General features: G+C 38.7%; 1 protein-coding gene and 1 long non-coding RNA gene across 11 annotated transcripts in view; one reads left to right on the forward strand and one right to left on the reverse strand.

The window, feature by feature from the left end:
* Positions 1-9,156, reverse strand: part of LOC132405491 (uncharacterized) — a 40,695-nt gene extending 31,539 nt beyond the window's left edge. The window contains exon 1 of the long non-coding RNA XR_009515895.1: positions 9,128-9,156. This is a non-coding gene — a long non-coding RNA (uncharacterized LOC132405491). The remainder of the gene's footprint in view (positions 1-9,127) is intronic.
* The window catches only part of LOC132405488 (mitogen-activated protein kinase 9), a 48,643-nt gene continuing 38,416 nt past the window's right edge, over positions 8,928-19,154 (forward strand). For 2 of the 10 annotated variants that reach the window (XM_059990336.1, XM_059990324.1), the window contains exon 1: positions 9,292-9,423. The gene's annotated coding sequence lies outside the window, so the exon portion shown is untranslated. Of the gene's footprint in view, positions 8,953-9,291; positions 9,514-13,057; positions 13,129-14,342; positions 14,377-17,243; positions 17,301-19,154 lie in introns of those variants that run through there. The other 8 variants (XM_059990328.1, XM_059990327.1, XM_059990330.1 and 5 more) reach the window with 8 other exon arrangements.

Genomic DNA, 19,154 nt, shown 5'->3' on the forward strand with positions numbered 1-19,154 from the left:
CATTCTGGCAGAAAGCTATGGGCCAGGTGCTGCAAGGCTTCCCAGGCACTCATGTTACCTGGATAATATATTGTTATGGGTAAGGACTACAAGGAACATCTCCAAACAGTCAAGAAAGTGTTAAAAAGGTTAGAAGATTATGGGTTCAGAGCATGATGTGACAAGAATGAATTTAAACCAAGCATTTTTTACTACGGTCACAGGATTGACACACAAGTCTGCTGAGAAAGCAGTGGTGGATAAATGACTTGTCACATTTACTACTATAACAGGCTCCTGCCAGACCTGGTTACTGTGCTCCACCCTGTGAAGTCATTACTGCAGATCAAGAAAAAATGGAAATGTACAAAGTAGTAGGAGGTGGCTTTCAAAAAGGTAAAGAAAGTGGTGATGTCAGACACTGTACTCATACATTATGATCCACATCATCCAGTGAAACTTGTCTATACCTTACCTTATGGTATAGGTGCAGTTATGTCACATGCTATGAGTGATGGAAGTGAACACCCCATAGTTTTTTTTTACCATGTTCCTTTACCGCTGCAGAGAAAAAATTACTTACAGATTGACAGAAAGGCCTTGAGTCTGGTTTGGGATGTAAATGTTTCAACCAGGACTTGTGTGGGACAGAGTTTACTGACCATCAACCATTGGCGTCCATTTTCAATCCGTAGAGGAGTGTTCCACTAACACCACCACCACAAATGCAGAGATGGGCAATTATTAACAATTATAAGATCAAATTCAAGAGGATGACTAATTGAGGGTGACAAATTGTCCGGTTTACCCTTGGAAAAAGAAATACCTGAAAAATTTACAGAAGAGGACACTCCTCATCCCATTTTAAGTTGGATATAGAGTGCTCCAAGACATAAAATCCCAGAAATATATGCCCACATCAGGAATGAAAGCCTGTGTATCCAGAGAGTCGTGCCTGTCATGTGACAGCACTGCCCTCACCTGGTCGGAGGTCACACCACCTGCCAGTCAACATTTCGCCCCTCCTAACTAATCAATGCACACTTAACCATTGGCCACCTTAGTTGGATTAACCTGTCTAGCACCAAACCGTTGCACCCCCGGTGAATCACTTGGGCTGGACCCTTGGGCCCCCTGACCTATAAAGGGTGCTACATGTGCTTGGCTCGCTCTGTTTTTGCCATCCTCGAGGGACCACCCTGCTTCACCACAGGCTGAAGACTGCAGAACAGCACTGGAAACATGTGGTAAGGTGTGCATCGAATAGGGTTGTGGGAGCATTTATTGTCATCCCTGTACCACAGACCCATGCCTGCCAATAGACAAGGGGTGGCAGGCATTGTAGTTACTTTTCCCTTGCTTGTATGTGTACCTGTACTCTGTCCTCACACTGTTTTCCTGTGTATTGTACCGCCAACCCGACTTTTCCCACGCTCGTCTATTCTAAGCACGCTTTTGTGAATATTGTAGCATCTTGTGTTGTTCCCAAGCTTTTCTCCGTTTGTAAATAAACTCCTTATTATTAACACTGTGTGTCCAGAGCTCTTGCTTTTGAAAGCCAAAGAATCTGTCTCATTTCCATCACAACAGCCTGGGATAGGGACATATCTGAATTGGGACAAAACTTACACCCGGATGCGATTTGGGATGATGCTGTTGGTGCTTCAAAAAACCCAAATCATCGGTATATACACTTGAAATTTTTTCATAGAGCATATCTAACTGAGAATTAGTCATCAAATGGAACTGGTTCCTGCTCATTTTGCTCCCACAGAACTGTTGGCTCTTTTATACATGTTGTATGGGAATGTCCAGGGGTTTTTGGTTTGTGGGGGAAGGTTATCAGTACTCTTACAGAACTAATGGGGGTAAAATTACCAATGGACCCCGCTGTACATCTTCTAAATGATGACTCCCACCTTTCCTTTACAGAAAAAACATGCAGAATCTGGCTGGCAGGCTTGACTGCAGCTAAGAAGATTGTAGTCCAGCGTTTTGGAAACCTCCCCATAATATTTCAAATACTCATTGGCTTTGGAGCTTTTTGGACATCATCAGCAAGAGTAAATGATGCACGACCAAACACAATCTTAATGTGGACAGATTTAATATCTAACTTAAAAGATCTTCTGCTAAAATAGGAATGCTCTGTCTGTGTATGCACTACTATTCAGTTGGTTGGTAGAGGGGAGAGGGGTGGGGGGGGAGGGATGGGGGATGGGGATGAGGGTTGAGGATGGCTGGGTTAAACAGTCAAAATGTAATCAGCAGCTGGTTGTATTGAATGTAATTTCTTGGTGTTGCAATAAAAATTAGTGATTTTAAAAAAAGGACGCATTCTCCCTAATGCAAATGGTAAATCTCCCTGTTAAGGCAGAGATGATCCAAAGGGAAACCAGACAAGACCCCTCACTGTCTCATTGTCACCCAAAATAGCTGATATTTGCAGCAGAAACTCCAGTTTCCCCATTTATAGCAGTGCCATGATGAACTTTCCCTTCACAGGGGTTGCCTTATGTGGAAATTAAGTATTGTTGTACCATCTAAGCTGAGAGCTAAAGAGTTGGAGGAGCCACATGCTGGTCATCTAGGTGTGGTCAAGATGAAAGCATTGGCTTGAAGCTTTGGTGGCCTGGAATAGATCAGCAGATCGAGCAATTGCCATGCACTGACAGGATGCCAACAAGTCCAGAAGATGCCAAAGCAGCACCTCTCCATCGCTGGCAATGGCCTGCATTGCCCTGGCAGAGGATTCATGTGGATTTTGCCAGACCATTTATGGGCAGAGATTTCTTGGTAGTAGTGGATGTAGCTACAAAGTGGCCAGAGGTGGTCCCAATAGCCTCTACTACAGCCTCACACACTGTTGATGTGTTGAGAGGATTCTTCTCAAGGATGGGTGTTCCAGAACACTTAGTCAGTGACAATGGACCACAGCTTGTGGGGGAACAGTTTCAATCATTCCTGGAAATGAACGGAATAAGACACATTAGCTCTACACCATACCACCCAGCTACACATGGCTTCACAGAAAGTTTTGTTCAGTGTCTCAAGAGTGCATTGCAAGCAATGTCAGCAGATCACACTACACTAACACTGAACCGGAAGCTCACCAATTTCCTCCTTGTTTATTGTAATAAAACATGCTCCTCAACCAACAACTCCCAGCTATACTGTTCCTTGGTCTTCTCTTGTGCTCACGCTTGGGCATTCTGAAACCCAATCTATGTATGCAGGACAAACAGCAGAGACAAATGGAGGGCTCCTCAAACAAAGAGGTTCAATGTTTCACTCCTGGACAAACAGTCCTAGCAAGGGACAACAGACATGATCAAAAGTGGGTATTCAGAAACCCGGTAAGGACAGAATTGGACGAGTCTCCTACACAGTGTAGATTGCATCTAATATTATCTGCTGAAAACACATCACCGAGGAGCACAGAGTTAATCGTTAGAGAAGAAAGTTGGTGACCAGTATCAAAACCACTTCCTGCAGTCTCAGTCTCAGAGGAGGTCAGGGTCCAAGAACCTAAGATTGTTTCACAGCCACAAGTCGCACCTGCTAAGCCGAGTGATCCCCCTTGTTAGAAAAAAACTTCATCTCACAATAGTGATTAAATCTTTATGCCTGAATGGGACAATTTAAAATTGACTATGCTGTGGATGTCTGTATATAGTGGTTGTATTATATTCTATATAGTTGAGATGCATTCTCTAGGAGTTGGAGTTTTGAAGTTACAAAACATAAGAGAGACTAGCAGAGATCATAACAGAAGAACAGTGGCTGGAGTTCCTGGGAGAATTTCGGAAGGCACAGAATAGATACAGTACATCACTAAGATGAAGAACTATTCTAAGGGGAGGATGAGGCAACCGCAAGGGAAATCAAAGACAGCATTAAAGCAAAAGTAAGGGCATATAACATATCAAAAATTAGAAGGTAGAGGATTAGAAAGCTTTTAGAAACCAAAAGGTGGCAACTAGAAAGCGATGAAGAGAGAATAAATGAAATATGAAGGTAAGCTAGCCAATAATATAAAAGGGGTTGCCAAAAGTTTTTTTAGATTCATAAAGAATAAAAGAGAGGCAAGAGTGCATATCGGACCTCTGGAAAATGGGGCTGGGCAGGTAATAATGGAGTACCAAGAAATGGCAGACAAACTTAATAACTATTTTGCACCAGTCTTCACTGTGGAGGACAACAGCAGTATGCCAGAAATTCAGGAGTGTCAGGGGGCAGAGGTGAATGTAGTTGCTAATACTAAGGAGAAGGTGTTTGGGAAGCTGAAAGGTCTCCTATCAGATTCCTTCTTCCCCAGCCCTTTGCCTCTTCACCCTATCACCTCCCAGCTTCTTTTCTTACTCCAGTCCCCCCTCTCCTACTCACCTGGCTTCAGCTATCACCTTATAACTTGTCCTTCTTATCCTCCCCTTCCTTCTTATTTTGGCTTCATACACCTTCCTTTCCAGTCATGAAGAAAGGTCTCAGCCCTAAACATTGCCTGTTTATTCATTTCCACAGATGCTGTCTCACAGTCTGAGTTCCCCCAACATTTTATGTGTATTGCTCTGAATATAAGATTGGCTGACTGGCAGGAGGCAAAGAGTAGGAATTAAGGGGGCCTTTTCTGGTTGGCAACCTGTGATTAGTGGTGTTCCACAGGGGTTTGTGTTGGAATCACTTCTTTTTATGTTATATGTCAATGATTTGGATGATGGAATTGATGGCTTTATGGCCAAGTTTGTTGACAATACAAAGATAGGTGGAGGGGCAAGAAGTGTTGAGGAAGCAGGGAGTCTCCAGAGGACTTAGATAGATTGGGAAAAAATGGGCAAAGACATATCAGATGGAACACAGTGTCAGGAAGTGTATGGTCATGCACTTCAGTGGAAGGAATAAAAACATAGACTATTTTCTAAACAGAGAGAAAATTAAAAAATCATAGGTGCAAGATGACTTAGGAGTCCTTGTGCAGGATTCCCTAAACGTTAGTTTACAGGTTGAGTCTGATAAGGAAGACAAATGCAACATTAGCATTAGTTTTGAGAGGACTAGAATATAAGAGCAAGGATATATTGGTGAGGCTTTGTAAGGCATTGGTCAGATTGCACTTGCACTTGCACTTGAGTAGTTTTGGACCCCTTATGTAAGACAAGATGAGCTAGTATTGGAAAGGGTCCAGAGGAGTTTCACGAGAATGAACTAGGAATGAAAGGGTGAACGTATAAGGAGCCTGTATGCACTTAATTCAGAAGAATGAACTAGAACATTTAGAACAGAGGTAAGGAAGAATTCCTTTCACCAGAGGGTAGTGAATCTGTGGATTTCATTGCCACAGATGGTTGTAGAGGCCGAGTCATTGGGTACATTTAAAGCAGAGGTTGATAGGTTCTGAAACAGTCAGGGCATCAAAGGTTATGGGGAGAAGGCATGAGAATGAGATTGAGATGGTTAATAAATTTGCCATGGTGGAATGGTAAAGCAAACTGGATGGGTGGAATGGCCTAAATCTGCTCCTATATCTTATGGCCTTATGTTGAACTACCTGCCAATTACACCTAATTGCAAGTCCATCACCAAGTTTCCCACAGTCAATACTTCCGGATGTCATCATTAACCAGAAATTCAATTGACAAAAGATTCTGTGGCCACTGGACTAGGTTAGAAACTGGGTATTGTGCAGTAAGTGGCCTATGTCCTGGCATTGTAATCCCTCCATTTCCCTAGATGAGTGCAGTTCTAACTACACCCAAGCAGCTCAACATTATCAAAGGCAAATTAGCCGACATTAATTGAGCCCCATCCACTACCCTTAAATGTACATTACCTCCACTGGTGATACACTGTAGCTCCAGGGTGTAATATCTACAAAATACAGATATTACACCTTGGACTTGAATGGGACTTTCCAAATCTGGAACCTCAATAAATGTCAGTCAGTAGGTGTATGGCATTACTGCCATCTACAGGTCCCCTTCCAAGTTATACCTGCACATCATCCCGTATTGCCTTCTTTGTTCTCAGATTTAAATCTTGGAACACGTGACTCAAAGATCAAAGTTAAGTTATTATCAAAGTACATATATATCATGATAAACACCCTGAGATTAATTTTCTTACTCAATAAATCCAATAACTATAATAGAATGAATGAAAGACCACACCAACATGCCAGACAGCCAATGTGCAAAAGACAACAAACTGCAAATGCAAATCAAAAGAGAAAGAAAAGAAATAGAATAGCTCCAAGGTTCCTAGCAACTGACAAATGTGCATGTTTGGCTATGCCCAGACCTCAGGTTTTACCAGCCTGGGCTGAGAAAAAAATAAACAATAAGAAGAAGAGCAACAACTTTGGGCAGAACATTAAACACAAAGAAAGGTGCAACGGAGCTAACAGAATACAAAACAGAGCAGAAGGGTACAATACAACCGATGGATGAATATGCAACATATAAGTATCTGGGATATCAACAGGCAAAGAAAATAGATCACAGTGTGTTTAAGGGAAGTCTTTTGACAGAATTTATTTCAATAAGCTTAAGAAATTCTGTCAAACAGAGCTCAACAGTAAAAATATAACAAAAGGTAACAGACACTTTCATCATACCCATATTAACACATTCTTTTGGCATAATATCTGGGTCCAAAAGTGATCTGGAAAATTTACAAAGAAAAGTAGGAACTGAAATGACATATTTTAAAAAACACTCAAACATGCTTAGATTAACACTACCTTGGATAGAAGCCATCTTGACCAATCTAACTTGAATAGTGTCAAGTAAAGCTATGTCACTAGCACTATCTTAATCTTTTCTGCCGCAATGCTGCACCTGTTCTCCAAGAAGTTCAGTGTTGACTATGCCTAACTTGCATGACAATTGGGAAACTGTTCACTCTATGCTGTCTCCTCTCCAGAACCATGGTCATCAAACTGCCATTTGTCTAATATGTTTGCATATTTTAGTTGTCTCTAAAGTTAAACACGTGCAAAACAAAGGTCCATTACCAACTCCACTTCCAATAAAGGTCATGAGAAGACACTGAAAAATATGAATCACTTCCATGATCTTGGGAGGAATCTTTTAGACTTCAATGCACTAGCTCAGCATTCGGCCATCTGAGGAAACAAATATTTAAAGATCAGCCCCTCAAAACTGACCTGGTCTACCATGCAGCAACAATCTTTGCCCTCTTGAATCCATGTGGAGACATGGATTATCCACAGCAGACTCTTTAGAGCGCAAGAAGGGTGCTGTCACCACAAAATTCTCCTCATCCATTTGCAGCCTAAGTGAACCAATCTCAGACCAACATCTTCAATAAGGGTTCTAATTATCCTCAGTCATCTCCAATGCAGGGCCACATTGTTTGGTCCCCTGTCATCAAACTTAAAACAGGTACCCTGTTAAAAGTTTTCTCACAGCAAATGATTACCAAGTAGACAGAAGAAACAATTCAATTTTGTTCTCCAAGCCACTTTGAAAAATATAATATTCCCACTGAGTCTTGATTCCCTGGCTTATTCAGAATGGAGAAAGAGTGTTTCAGCTGGTTCTTCTATCAGAAATACACAAAAACCTGGCCTAAATGGTAGAAATGATCTCTCCGCCTCCCAATCTACCTCATGCTCTCCCACCAAGCACCTCTTTGCCCAACATCTACACCTCATAAATCATAGGATGACCTAAGAAAACGGGCAAAGCAATTTAACAGTAGCCCACAGACTCTTTATTGCACATTCCCTTTTGGCACTTTTAGTAAAGCTTCAGTCAATTACCTAATTGCTTTCTTAACCACTTTATTTATTTATTTATTTATTTAAGGGATTAGTGTTGTTTTCCTCAGCCCTTGTTTCCTCTGTCTTCCAATATGTTTTATTGAAACTGTACCTTTTGCATCCGAATTGCAGGCAATATCACTAGTGCCACTTGCAATCTCCTTCTTTCTTGGATTTTATTGGCAGCCCTTTTCCCACTGACTTTGTCACAAACTAAAACTAAATCTGAATGTACAATCTCTTCAACTACACACCCATTTACATTCATTTCCTATTTTTGTATTCACAATCACATGGCACTGGTTGTAATCTGGGAGGTCAACATTTTGTCAGGTCCTGATAGCACACACCAAAATCTAAACAAAAAGTATCATGGCAAAAGTAAAGATTCTTATCTCTTGTAAATGATCTTGTCGTTTTTCTGGGATATACAAATTGGACAATAGATCTGAAATTTGGTAATCAAACAACATCTGTTGAGAACTATAACATTAAACCGGGAAAACATAAACCGATAGTTTAATATCAATAATATAAGCTATACAGATTTTCAATTCAACTGTGTGCTTCTGGACACATCATCAGTGATGATAGTAAACAAACTGAAGCACTAAGAACACACACACACAAATAAAAACAGAAAATACTGAAGATGCCCAGCCAGTACAGAATATCTTTGGAGAGAGGAAAATATGTCAGGTAGATGTTTTTTTCATTATTACCTTTTCATCACCCGGAAGTTTTACTTTACAAGCATATTTGGACAAATTTGTACAAGGTTTTTTTTTAAATTTTCATCTGTGTTGTTGCCGCCAAATTCATTAACAAAGACAAAAAAAATCGCATTTTATTTAAACTTAGCAATATACCTTCATTGACTCTGAATAGAATTGAATTGAGGCATGCAATGATTTTTAGATTTCTCAGAAAAGGATGTTGAAATACAGTATAGCATGAACTAGTTAATTCCAGAGTGGAAATGGAGTCTGTGCGTACTTACCTAGCAAGCAGGTAGGGACAGGGAAAGGGCGATTAGAAACTGGAATGTTTTTATATCGAGAGAGGCGGAAATGCCTAAGGCAATGACACGGGCAATCTTAATTTATGTTGGACAGTGTCTCTTTGGTGAAAGGAAGAAATTATTAGCTGGGAATCACGTTTATCTCTAACCATGGGAACATCGGAAATAATGGGTAAGAATGTGGATATAACGAAGAGTAATAAATATTGATATTGAAGCAAAGGTTTGTCGGTGCGAAGGCTCCGGTTTGTGGGACAGATTATAAATCCTATCCTTAAAAACGTTTGAAATACTTTACAACCAGCATGCTTTTCTGTAACAATAACAGTAAACGCGCAGTTACGAACCAGAGAATCACACACCCTCCTCATCCGAGAGACCAGTCCAAAGTTCGAGCAAGATTTTCCGCCTCCTGATGCCGGCGATTGGTTGTGACGCAGAGTTGATCAGCCGAGTGGTCAGTTTGGCTGTCAATCAGAGCTGTTCCACTTGCCGCTGAGCTTTGGTTGCGCTCCTCCAGTTGGTGAGCCGGCGGTAGTTACGTGGTGACGTACCTGAGTGCTGCGGTACTGGGGCAACTATGGCACTGAGACCGTGACAGATTGTCGGCAAACACCCCTCTTTAACACCGCTCAGAGTCACGGTTAGCTCCTTTTAAATGTGTAACAAGGTGTTTAACTCTTCTGTTTTCGTTTACTTTTAAAAAACTTTTTCTTCTAGCGGATGTGGTGAGGTACGTAATTCAGTTCAGCCCGTCCTTGGTAAGGCTGCGCGGCCTTTCTGGCTAATTCATTAGCGACAGCCCGGTGTGGATGGACCGCGCACTTTCTTTCTGTCCTTCTGTTGGTCGGCAGCTCCAAAACTACAGTGTTGGTGCAATAGAATCGCAGAGGTGCAATAGTGGCACGTTTCGCTGCGGAGTTCTTTAAATGCAGATCCATGAACCCCTCCCCCTTCGACCTATTGAAGTTAAGAGCGTTAAATTATAGCAGTAATTTAGTTACACTTCTGCAAGGATAAATTTTAGTTGTATGCATGTTTTTTTTTGTTACCCGCCCCTTCACTTTAATGACCGCCAATACTTATTAAAGAAAGGTTTAAATTTTGGATTAATTGTGTCTTTAAGTTTATTTAAAAAAAACCTACTTTGGGCTGAGGTCACCATATTTGAAATTAAGTGAGCGGATACGAAAGTTAAGAGAACCAAAATATATGAAGTTATGTATTTAGGTACTCTGCTGTAATCAGAACAAATTTTGGATCAGTACTCTGCTGATTATTGCATCCTTGAATGAAACATTATATGGCGTGACTTTTCATTTTCCTTTGTGCTTAATAGCTATTATAGTTATTTTCCAATAGCCATTTAATTGAGGGGAATTCAATTTGGTCTAATGACTTCACTTCTTTGGAAGGTTTTAGAGTTTGGACCTCTAAAACTGGTCTGAACTGAAGTAGTTTATATGTGTGGATGACTATACTGACAAATTTCACCCAGTTGTCTTCATATTTTTCATTTTATTGCTGTGTTGTTCATAGTATCAAAAACAAATTAATATAGTGATTATTCCAAATGTCCAGCTCAGCCAAAAGTATCCACTCATCCCAATAAGACCTCCATCTCCCCCCACCCTCCCATGAAGATAAGGGAGCAGCATTATATGGAGATGTTTATGATACATAAGTTGACACCCAGAAGCATCTAATCCACACATTGATGTAATCATGAAGAAGGCACACCAGCAGCTCTGTTTTGTTAGAAGAGATTTGGTCTGTCACCAGGAGCTCTTGCAAATGTCTACAGATGTACAGTGAACTGGTTGCATCACAGCATAGTATGGAAGCTCAAATGCATTGAATTGGAAGCTACTGCAGACAGTTGTAGACTCAGCCAACTCCATCATGGCATCAATGTCATTATTAAGACAGTGTTTTAACGAGAACGCATATATCATTAAAGAACCCTTACCATCCAGGATTGTAGGTCTCAAGGCTCCAGGAGCCTCAAAGAACCATTCGGGAACAGATTGCTTCACTCCATCAGATTTCCGAACAATCCATGAACACTCCTACCTGTTCTTTTCTTTATGCACCACCTAATTTATTTTGTAATTTATAGCAATTTTATGTCTTTAACTGTTCTGCTGCTGCAAAACAAATTTTACATCATATGAGACTGATAATAAACCTGATTTTGATCTTTTTCCATTCTGGATTCTGTGTTCACAAAGTTAGTCATTTTTGTTTGTTGGTATATTACAGTGATTTTTTTTTAGAATGGATATTAAATACTTTTGTGCCATGTAGAGATTTTAGGGATTGATGGCAATGATATAAATTATGAGCATGTTGTGGTGGGAAAATAAAAATCTGAGACTTTTTCACAAGCATAGTGAAACTGTATTTCAAACTTTTATGAGATTGAAAGTTCAGAGTAAATTTTATTATCAAAGTACATTTGTGTCACTGTTTACACCACCGAGATTCTTATTCTTCTGGGCATACTCAATAGAGTAATGATCATCCAGAATCAATGACAGATCATCAACTAGTGTGTTCACCCAGAGTGCGGAAGACAACAAATACACTGTGCAAATACAAAGAGAAGAATTAAATATGCAATAAATATCAAGAACCTGAGATTAAGAGTTCTTGAAAGTAAGCTCATAGTTTGTGTGAACATTTCAATGATGGAACAAGTGAAACTGAATGAAGTTGTCCTGAACCTGGTGGTGTGAGTCCTTAAGTTCCTGTACCTTCTTCCTAATGACAGCAGCAAGAAGAGAGCGAGATCTGTGTGGTGAGGGTCCCTGATGATGGATGCTGCTTTCCTGTGACAGCATTTCATGTAGATGTGCTCAATGTTTGGGAGGACTACCCGTGATGGACTGGACTGTATCCACTACTTTCTGTAGGTGTTTTCATACCTGGCTGTGATGCAGCCAGTCAATATACTCTCCATCACACATCTGTAGAAGTTTGTCAAAGTCTTAAATGCCATGCCAAATCTCCACAACCTGTGAAGGAAGTAGTGGGGGTACCGTGCTTTCTTCGTATTTGTACTTGTGTGGTAGGCCCAAGACAAGTCCTCTGAAATATTAATACTGAGGAATTTAAAGTAGCTAATCCTCTCCACCTCTGATTCTCTGATGAGGACTGGCTCAGGGACTTCTGGTTTCTTTCTGAAGTCTATAATCAGCTCTTGCTGACATTGAGTTAGAGGTTGTTGTAATGACCTCTTATTTCCAATGGCTGCCTTTTTGTGTTAGGGTTTTCATACAGGAACAGTTCGCCAAGATGATCGTTGGAGAGAGTTTAATAATATTCAAGAAAATTAATGATATTTAAGAATGGGACCAGGGACATCCAGAGCCCAGGCCTCTATTGTGCACTCAAAGGCCTGTGATATGGGTATGGGATGAAGATACCCTGAGTCCAGTCCTCTGCTCACACTTGAAGGCCAGTGATTTGGATGACCTAGGTCAGTGGGTTCCAGAATTGGATGTCCATGTGAGCAAGGGGCATGAGAATGGGTGGATTGGTGAGCCTGGAGTTTGGAGTCCTGTTATTGGCTAGTCTGGGGGTTGACAGCAAAGATTGAAAGTCAGTTAGAAGTTGAAGCCTGATGGGTAAAGCCTTGTGGCAGGAGGCTCAGAGGATCTTGAGGTTGGAATATTCTCCATGTGGGTGGTGGCAGGGAGGAATGAAAGGAGCTTGATTTGCTGTTCAGTGTGGTTCTGCTAGGCACTGAAGGCATGCTATGTTAGTGCCTGAATGTGTGTCGACTCTTGTGGGCTGTCCCCAGCACATCCTAGATTGTGTTGGTTAACACAAAGGACACATTTCGCTCTTTTGATGCACATATGATAAATAAATCTGATTATTACATAAGTATTTAGAAAGTTATAGGTGGAAAGAGCTGAGAAGTATTTGAATGGAAATCAAAAGTCTTCTCTGCTGGAAATCTGAGAAAGCAGAAAACGTGATAAAACATTCAGCCGATCAGGATTAATCTGTCGAAAGAGAAGTAGCATTGAGGGTCATAGACCCTTTAAAGGAAATGGAAATATTTGTAGGAGTTCCTTTGGGGGGATTTAGCCACAGAGTAGACTTTTCTCTACAGAATTTATGTGAACCTTTCATAGCCTTTCTGTGTGACAGACAATTCTGGAGTTTTTAGAAATTGTAACCTGCAGGATAATTTTAATACTAAAATGCCACTTTTATATATAGAATTATCATAATGTTATGTTTTTTTTTGCTGTCTGGTTTTGAAGGGGGAAAAATAGAGCACCAGTTAAACTGATACTTGAGAAGAGTATGCGAGCAGATGATCCTAGATCAACAGGTAACCAAAAACCTGAAAGGTTATTGGGAAAATATTGAGAGAAATTATTGATGTACATTATTAGTGAAAGTGTTTGCATAAGGCCCATAATAATTCAGTGAAAACCAAGCTATGCAGTGTTACTTGAGCTTGAACTGCACATGTCAGCAGCAGTTTATGAAGATGTGCTGGAAAATTGTAAGAAAAATTAATTTTCCATATTTTCCACCAAATGTGGAGTAACTTTTTTTTGTTTGAGGTTGCTACTGATCACAAAAATGGAATCAAAAAATGTTATGGGTTGTGAGTAGGCTACTTGACCCATTGAATTTATACCAGTCCCAGCATTTTTTCTTCTTTCCTCCAGATTTTCTCCTTAATGTTGATCCAATTCCCTTCTGAAATTACTAAGTGTGCTGCTTCCTTCTCCCTTGCACAATGAACTCCAATCTAAACTATTTGTATGATATATTTTCTCTATGGTTGTCCCCCTATGCCTTCTGTGCTGTGCTTCAGGGTCTCTGATGGGAACAGTGTCTCTTTATTTACTGTCTATGTCTCCCATGATCTTAATCAGATTTTGAAATCTGATGAATATAGCATAGTTTTTTGGATGGTCTGGTGGAGATAAAACTAAAGTATTGTTTATATAGCAAAGCTATTAAATATTTCAATTCAATGGAGAAATGTACAAAGAAGTATAACTTATAATGCAGTTATGATTTTGGAAAAAGTAGTTATTAGATTTTTTTTTACTGAAATTTTGAATTAAGCCAGTCATGTGAAGTAAAACTGGAAGATAAGGTATTAACTAATGTGCGATTAAGGATATAGTTTTTGATGTAATATTTTGCACACTACATGTTTTCAAATTAACAGTTGGAGGATAAAGCATAAGTGTGTAAGTTTATAATGGGTTATAAATGTTGGGGTTCATGTGAAGGAGAAAATGAGGCTAAAATTTTAATTATAACTTTTAATTTGTATAACTTTTTTCCTGTTTGGGCACTTGTTTATTTTTATGTTTGTTTAATTCTCTTAAAAAAAATTTTGTGGAAACTTACCATTATTTTGGTAGATTGTTTTAAGTCCAAATAAACATTTCTCTTTCAGAGGAAATGAATAGAGTGAAAGAAATGAAAAGTTTGTAAATGAGAAGAATTTAAAGTTTTAAAAAAATAGAAAGAGCATACATAGATTCATAATGATACCCAGTCTCTGACCTTCTCTTGCAGACGGTATTTGTGTGGCTTGTACATTGAATTTCAGGTCAGTGGTGATTTCTAGAACATTGCTGATTGGGATTCTGGTGATGATAATGTTGGATTTTACTGCAGGGGATAGCAGTTGCGTGACACCCCTGTGATGTGGATTTTACTTGCCACTTGTGCATGTCAGAATGTTGTCTAGGACTTTTTGTAAGCAGATACGGACTCTTTGAATCTGCCTGTTTTTGGTTTCTTGGGATACAGGCAATTTCCCTATTTTAGGTCACTTTTAGTTTCCCTGGTATTTTGTCTTTGTGTAATGAGTTACTTCAAACTCTTAGAGATGCTCGTGTACAGACATTAAATAACTGCTTAATTTTGAACATTCTTTGTGTTTCTATAATCCTTGTCATAAGCTCATCAGGATTTACTGTTATTTTAATAACTTTTTAAAATAAGAATGCAGAAAGTTTTACATTTTAATGATCTTTTATCTTTATCAATTTATTGGTCATACTTTGCCTCCTAAAATTCTATCAATTATTCATATACAATCATATAAAAGCCTTTTAATATGATTCTGTATTTTCGTTGTTGGTTACAAATTCATCACATTTTTATTTTTGCATATTGTGTCTACAATATGTACATTTAAATAGAGTTGTATAACACAGGACCAGGACCTTTGACCCACCCCACCTTGTCCATGATTAATTTTTTGCCCATCTACACTAATCCCATTACCTGCAATTAAGTGCTTTTTGTTTTATGCCTTGCCTGTTCAAGCACCTGCCAAAAATATCTTAAGCCCTTACGTACTGTTCAGGTCAAATTTGACCCATTTTGACATTTGACAGCAGTAAAAACACCCTAAATGCCATTTTTTTAAGCTGAAATTTGATGACTTTTCCTAAAGTGACCCAAAATGTGCAAAATTGAAAATATTTTAAAAATTTATACTTTTGTACAGGTGCTACAAATTTTGTACATTGAGGCTGTTCCAGGTCAAATTTGACCCCTGTCTATTGAAATGGATTTTAGATCTCTGAAACATTAATTAAGGATTAATCACCCATTTATTAATGTCAGATAGGCTATTGATAGATTCTAAATAGATCTGTGGTTCAAAATTTGGTGTAGACACTTGTTATGAGGGGATTCTTGGGCCAGGTCAAAATTGACCTGGACCAGACTGTTAAGGTATAGAATATGAACTGTGTGTAAGGGTTAAGTTTAGTGATTGTATCCAATTCCTTCAATTTCCTCTGGCATTGAAATCAGGATATAATCTACTCTGTGTAATTTCCAGTACTGTCTCTTTTAAAACTCATTCCCCTCACCTTACACCTGTTCACTCTTATTTTTGATACAACTACCATGGGGAAAAGGATTTTATCTACCCTTTTTAGCCCTTGTTAAATTTGAAATACCTCTGAACAGGTGCTGCTTCAGCCTCCTACACTACGGGGGAGAAAAGTAGCACATTCATATCCTCCAATCCAATTAACATCCTGGTGAATCTCTTCTGCATTCTCTCCAGGGCAATCTATATTGTGTCAAATAGAAATGAACGCCGTACTGTAAGTGCTTTCTAAGATTGTAACATGATATCCCAGCTTTTATATTATAGGATCCAATTGATGAAGGTAAGCATACTGTATGCCACTTTCACCATCCTATCTACATGTGTTCCCACTTTCTAGGAACTGAGGACTTAATCCTCTTTGTTTATTAACATTCCTTAGCTTCCCAAATGAGAATTTTCTGTTACTACTTTAACTGTATGTTTCATTTCTAGAGCAATGATTTTTAAAATATTTCCAAACCTAGCCCTTGCCATAACCTATATATTTTGCTTCTTTAATAGTTACAGTTTCTTATTGAACTACTTCACTTAAACTCCATGTACTCTATTTATATTATGAGTGCTTTTCCTTTGAGGATCCTTATTAATATCCTAATTAACTCTGCCAGATTGTGTTTTCTCCATATGATCCCTGAAATCTTCAGTGAACTTAACCTCTACAGTACTTTTACGAATTCTGTTTGCCCAGTAGATGTTAATACTCCAATATCTGTGATATTGGATCAGCAATAAAATTGCTGGTAATTCCCCTCGTAAGCGTCACCAAGGTCACGATTTCCTGACGTGTGTGAATATGGAAGTCTGGACTGGCTGTTCACTAGCATTTCTTTCAACTACAGTTTGCTGAGTTCTTGTGGAGAGAGTGCAGAAGTTTAGCAGTTTCCTAGTATTTGCTCAAATGAACATGTTTTTCAAGATGAATTTGCCAGATGATGATTCTCGGCTTTAATTTGTAAGGAGAGAAATTTCTGCACTGGATTAATTCTTAGTTTGGTGAATTTATTTTGTATGTTTGCCTTTAATTGCTTTTAATCTTCTATTTATATTAATGTTTAATTTGTGTTGCTTTATGCTGAGTATTTTTGGATGTACCTAGCATGCAAAAGTTTAGGCACTCCTGGTCAAAGTTTCAGTTACTGTGAATAGTTAAGTGAGTAAAAGATGACCTGATTTCCAAAAGGCATAAAGTTAAAGATGACACATTTCTTTAATACTTTAAGCAAGATTACTTTTTTATCTCCATATTTTACAGTTTCAAAATAACAAAAAAGGAAAAGGGCCCGAAGCAAAAGTTTGGGCACTCTGCATGATCTGCACTTGTTAGCCATAACCCTAACAAGCTAATTAAGGACTGAGACCTTGGTAAAAGTTATCTGAGAGCTCAAATCTCTTGGGGTGCCCAAACTTTTGCATGGCCCTCCTTTCCAGTTTTTCACTCTAAAATTGTACAAAACAAAAATAATACACTAATCTTGCTTAAAATGTTGAAAAGAATGTTTCATCTTTAACTTTATGACTTTTGGAGATCAGTTCATCTACTCATTAAATCTATTTATTTACAGTAACAGCAATTTTCAGCAGGGGTGCCCAAACTTTTGCATGCCCCTATATGTATTTAAGTAAGTATTTCATTGTTAAGATATTTAGATGATGTTTAAAAAGCACTTTTGTGCGTGGAGGATTGTTACAGTCACCTTTTGTGGCAGATCAATGCCATAGAAAGATCTTGCTAATGAAATTGGGGTGGCATTGTCCTCGAAGATTCGTGTGGAGAGATTGCACTGGATGATTAAGCAGTTCATAAGTTGGTGGAGATAAATAGTGTGCTCTGGAGGAAGTAAGTGTGTGGAGAATGAGCTAGGAAATTGGATTTATTAAGAGCAATTGTAGACATCTCTCCCTTTGAAGGGATGGAATACTGCAATTAGAGGAGTATCCATTTACGAAATGCTGTCTACTAATCATTATATTAAGATAATGGCATAGAAGAAGGCTGACCTGCCCATGTAGTCTACACCAGTGTAGAATGATTCTGTCAGATTTACTTAACCCTCATTTTTCTGTCGTTCTGCACATTGTTCTCCCTCGGGTATTGATCGTCTTGTTTTGAAAGCCCTGATTGATTCTGTTTCATGAACCATGCAGCAATTAAGTTTTGCATCTTGTTTCATCATAAAGCTAAAAACATGAGGAAATCCTTCTGAACATATTTTTCAATATTCCACACAAAGGTTTTGTTATTTTGTGACATATTTGTTCTTTTACCTCCTTAATTTTTGGTAATATATTGAGTAACCCCAGGTGTTTGACAGTGTCCTCCTCCTTAACTCTAATCAAATAAATTCTGTCATTTATACCCCAAGACTTACCCCCTATCCATCATTATAACATCTTCTTCCATCAGTGCTGCTTCACATTTTCTGCTGATAAATGCTAGAGCCTTTCCTTCTGTTGCTTTAAATATTCCCATGAAGCTTTTTGTGAGAACATTACCCCGTAATGTTGAGTTGTTCAGAACAGGTTCCTCTTGCCCCAGAATTCTGCCCAATGTCCCAGTAATCTGAAGTGTTTCTATCTAGACGTACGTCCCTGTGGTGACAGATTCATCTATAGCTAGGTTCAAATTGAAAGTTATAACTAAGATAATTAATCTCATCTGTATCATTAGTCTTTCTTATTGATGATTATTGTCAATCCTGTCTCAACTGAATATCGCATCATTTTTTTAATAATCAACACTAAACTTATTAGTAAATTATCCTGATTGCTAACTGACTATATCTACAATGTAATATTCTGAAGATTTAAGATGTTCTCTCTTGAATGGATGAACAGTAGTTCCTAATCAAGAAAATTGCCTCAAGATCCAGGTTAATGTCTGTTTCAGAAATTGACAATTGAGGCCTAGGCCACCTTGAAATAATTCCAGCATTAGATTGCTTTGTAACTCTTAAGCATAATGATCATTGACATTTCCAGAACAGAGGAAATAGGAGCAGGAGAGAGCCATTTGGCTCATGGCCAATCTTCAATCTTAGTGCAGAAACATCCAATTTCTTTAAAACCTTCAACTCTATTCATCTCTGTTTTAAATGAATTTGATGGCTGGATTTCCATAGCCTCCCAGGTAGAGAATCCCAATATACTAATCTCTGTTTAAAGAATTTTTTTGCCATCCTAGTACCTTTATTATGAGACAGTGAGTCCATTATTTTTTCCATCCATTTTATCTGGGCAGCACTTTGGGTTATATTTTAATAAGCCAACTGAAAGATCTGAGGGTTTGAGATCTTTGAACACCATTTGGAAATCCTGATGAGTGTAATCTATGAACTTTATAAAGATGGATAATGAGGAAATGATTTCAAAGGCAACTCTCAGTGGCTGATTTCATTAAATTCTTATGTCATGTTTGACCAATCACTACATATTTAAGAATTTATCTTCCTCTTGGTTTGGCATTTATGGGGGAA

Source organism: Hypanus sabinus, chromosome 15 (genome assembly GCF_030144855.1).
Source record: "Hypanus sabinus isolate sHypSab1 chromosome 15, sHypSab1.hap1, whole genome shotgun sequence".
NCBI classification, from domain to species: domain Eukaryota; kingdom Metazoa; phylum Chordata; class Chondrichthyes; order Myliobatiformes; family Dasyatidae; genus Hypanus; species Hypanus sabinus.